This window comes from Pan paniscus, chromosome 4 (assembly GCF_029289425.2).
Source record: "Pan paniscus chromosome 4, NHGRI_mPanPan1-v2.0_pri, whole genome shotgun sequence".
NCBI classification, from domain to species: domain Eukaryota; kingdom Metazoa; phylum Chordata; class Mammalia; order Primates; family Hominidae; genus Pan; species Pan paniscus.
In genome coordinates this window covers 144,692,982-144,697,391 of record NC_073253.2, presented here as the reverse complement: position 1 = coordinate 144,697,391, position 4,410 = coordinate 144,692,982, and positions in this window count along the sequence as shown.

Genomic DNA, 4,410 nt, shown 5'->3' with positions numbered 1-4,410 from the left:
GCTTTGAAAAGCCAATTATTATTATGGCTTAGACCACCAGACACTCCTCCAAAACTGGAGTTCCAGGATCTTTGCCCAACAGGCTGATCCACAGCTATTTCTTGGCCACCTCTCCCCATGCATCTACCAGGCTCCCTGCTCAAGCCTCCGTTTTTGCAACTTTCAGAACTCTTTTATTTTTTATTTTTATTTATTTATTTTTTGGAGATGGAGTTTCACTCTTGTTGCCCAGGCTGGAGTGCAATGGTGCGATCTCTGCTCACCACAACCTCCAGCTCCTGGATTCAAGCAATTCTCCTGCCTCAGCCCCCTGAGTAGCTGGGATTGCAGGCATGCACCACCATGCCCAGCTAATTTTGTATTTTTAGTAGACACAGGGTTTCTCCATGTAGGTCAGGCTGGTCTTGAACCCCCGACCTCAGGTGATCCGCCCACCTCGGCCTCCTAAAGTGCTGAGATTACAGGTGTAAGCCACCGCGTCCGGCCTCAAAACACTTTTATAAAAGGGCACAGGGGAACAACCGAAACCCAGAAGAAATGCAAGGAAGCACACATATATCAGGATCATTTTACAAGCTCCATAATTGAAGCTTTGTATCATCGTCGGGTCAGATTCATTATCAAGGCTTTCATTCAGGACTTTGAACTTGAGCCTCACTCACAAAGTGCTGAGTGAGGAAGCAGTTTTAAGTGCGGAAGGCAGGCAGCAATTCGAGATTCAATCTGGTCTCCCAGATGAGAAGCCTGTGCCACCTCCTGCCCATGCACAGAGGTCTGTTGCCTCCCAGCAAGAGAGCCGCCATCCCCACCAACGCGACCACTCACAAGACACAGCCCCACCGAGGGGAGCATCCCGACATCACCCCATGACTCAGCCTCCTGGGACTACTAGCCTAGCATGGTGACGTGGTGCATGAAGTGCCTGTATCAAGGAGAGCCTTGGGAGCACATCAGTCACCCGACTCACCACCAGCAATGACTGTCACTTCCCCTACAAGCTTCGCTAAGGATTTACAACAGCAGCGATAGGATCTGACACAGGTGGACAGCTGCGCGGTTTCTCAGTCACGCACCCAGTGGGACTCAGAGCATCTTCAGGAAGCACTGCTGTCTTCGTCGTGTGATATGAGAGCTTAGATCCATCAGTGAGCGTGCTGAGCCCCTTCCAACCTGATCTCCCTCCCACGCCCCTAAGTTCCTCCTTACTGTGAAATTCTGGAGCCACTGCTGGTCACATTTCAGGGATTTGTGGGGCACTTGCACTACCCTGGGATGGCCACCCCATAGGACCCGGTGCAGCACACTGGCAGCCACTGTGCAGAGAAATAATAACAATATGATAATAAAGAACATTCACTGAGTGATGACTTTGTGCCTGGCACAGCATGCGTTAGCTCATTTCATCCATTTGACAATCCTGTGAGGCGGTGTTATGGCTTGAACATCTCCCTGCCCTAAAAGATGCAGGAGTTGGCCGGGTGTGATGGCTCATGTCTGTAACCCCAGCACTTTTGGAGGTCGAGGCGAGTGGATCACAAGGTCAGGAGTTCAAGACCAGCCTGGCCAAGATGGTGAAACCCTGTCTGTACTAAAAATACAAAAAATTAGCCAGGCGTGGTGGCAGGCACCTGTAATCCCAGCTACTCAGGAGGCTGAGGCAGAGAATTGCTTGAACCTGGGAGGTGGAGATTGCAATGAGCCAAGATCGTGCCACTGCACTCCAGGCTGGGCAACAGAGCAAGACTCTGTCTCAAAAAAAAAAAAAAAAAAAGATGCAGAAGTCCTAACCCCAGTACTTGTGAATGTAACCTTATTTTGGAAATAGGATCTTTGCAGATGAACAAGTTAAGTTGAGGTCATTAGGGCCCTGATCCAGTATGACTGTTGTCCTTATAAAAAGAGAAATTTGGACACAGAGGCACACACAGGCAAGAACCATGTGAGTGTGAAAGCAGAGGTCTGGTTAATACGTGCATAAGTCAAGGAACATCAAAGACTGCAAGAAAAGCACCAGAAGCTAGGAGAGGTCTCGAACAGAGACTTCCTCACAGCCTTAGAAAGACTCAGCCCTACTAATACCTTGATCTGGGCCTGCCAGCCTCCAGAAATGAGAGGCAATATATTTCTGTAGTTAAAGCCACCCAGTTTGTGTTACTTTGCTATGTATGATAGCCCTAGCGAACTACTACAGGCGGGTGTTATTATTACCCACAGTTTACCGGCAAGGAAGCTGAAGCTTGACTCTGTCCTGGCTTTAGAGAGAGTCTGATGATGGAAGCCCTGAAGTGGACAGGAAGTTCAGGAGGGGCTGTTTGTTCCACCAGCTCCCGCTTGGTTGTGGTCATTTTTTTTTTTTCTTTTTATACAGACGGGGTCTCGCCATGTTGCCCAGGCTGGTCCTAAACCCCTTGGCTCGAGTGATCCTCCTGGTTTGGCCTGGCTGTGGGCTTTTACTCCCACTGCAGCAATAGGGAGTTTTGCAGTCTGAAGCTCAGCCTGGTGGCTTCTCCCTGCCCGCCTCCAGTCCTTGAAGGCCCAAAAAAGGAAGGGCTGAGTCAGTGGTTGGGGAAAGGAGCCATACACAGACACAGGGCAAAGGCTGCCGAGCAGGCTGCTGGGATGAAGGGCGGGGGCTGACTCCCAGGGGTGAGGGTCTGGCTGGAAGATGGTGGCAGCACCAGATTGGCCTGTGCTGGAAGGGCCTGCAAGTGGTGCCTTCCTTCCCTCTTGGGCTCTCTCAACCTCAAAGTCCTGAATGGGCCTTGGATGGAGGTGGGGACCCTGCTAGGGGCACAGAGAAGAACAGCATGGGCACAGCCAGGGCAGGAAAGCATAGCCATCGGTGGAGGGCATGAAGACGGGTGGACAGAGAGCAAGGGCTCTGGACTTGGGTGTACCTGGGTTCAAACCCTGTTTTCTTTACTCACCAGCTTGCTGAATTTGGTTTGACCTCCCTTGGCCTCAGTCTCCCCATATGTAAAATGTGTGGTACTGACATAAAAACAGACATGCGGCCTGGCACCATGGCTCACTCCTGTAATTCCAGCACTTTGGGAGGCTGAGGTGGGAGGATCTCTTGAGCCCAGAAGTTTGAGACCAGCCTAGGCAACATAGTGAGAACTTGTCTGTACAAAAAATAATTAGCCAGGTATGCTGGTGTATACCAATGGTCCCAGCTACTTGGGAGGCTGAGGAGGGTGGATCACTTGAGCTCAGGAGTTCAAGACCAGGCTAGGCGACATGGTGAAACCTCGTCTTTACCAAAAATACAAAAAACAAAAAATAAAAAATTAGCCAGGTGTGGTGGCCTGCGCCTGTGACCCCAGCTACTTGGGAGGCTGAGGTGGGAGGATCGCTTGACCCCAGGAGGTGGAGGTTGCAGTGAGCTGAGATCACACCACTGCATTTCAGCCTGGGTGACAGGAGTTGAGACCCTTTCTCAAAAAACAAAAGACAGACATGTAAGGCGGGACACAGTGGCTCACTCCTGTAATCCCAGCACTATAGGAGGTCAAGATGGATGGATCACTTGAGCCCAGGAGTTCGAGACCAGGCTGGGCAACATGGCAAAACCCTGTCACTACTGAAAATACAAAAAATTAGCCACGTGTGGGAGTACATGCCTGTGGTCCCAGCTACTCGGGAGGCTGAGGAGGGAGGATTGCTTGAGCCCAGGAGGTAAAGGTTGCAGTGAGCAGAGATCATACCACTGTGCTCCAGGCTGGGTGACAGAGTGAAACCCTGTTTCAAAAAGGGAAAGAAAGCCAGGCGCGGTGGCTCACGCCTGTAATCCCAGCACTTTGGGAGGCCGAGGCGGGCGGATCACGAGATCAGGAGATTGAGACCATCCTGGCTAACACAGTGAAATCCTGTCTCTACTAAAAATAGAACAAATTAGCTGGGCATGGTGGCAGGCGCCTGTAGTCCCAGCTACTCAGGAAGCTGAGGCAGGAGAATGGCGTGGACCCAGGAGGTGGAGCTTGCAGTGAGCCGAGATCGTGCCACTGCACTCCAGCCTGGGCGACAGAGCGACACTCCGTCTCAAAAAAAAAAAAAGGGAAAGAAAAAACCCCAAAACAACAACAACAAAAAACCAGACACATAGACCAGTGGAATAGAATCTATTTACATACATTTACAGCCAACTCATTTTCCACAAAGGTGCCAAGAACAAACACTGGGGAAGGGTCAGCCCATTCAATAAATGATGCCGGGAAAACTAGATATCCACATGCAGAAGACTGAAACTAGGCCCCTCTCACTCACCATGCACAAAAAATCAAATCAAAACGGTTTAAAGACTTAAATGTAAGATCTGAAACTATGAAACTACTAGAAGAAAGCATTGGGGAAATGCTTCAGGAGATTGGTCTGAGCAAAGATTTTTTGAGTAAGACCTCAAATGCATGG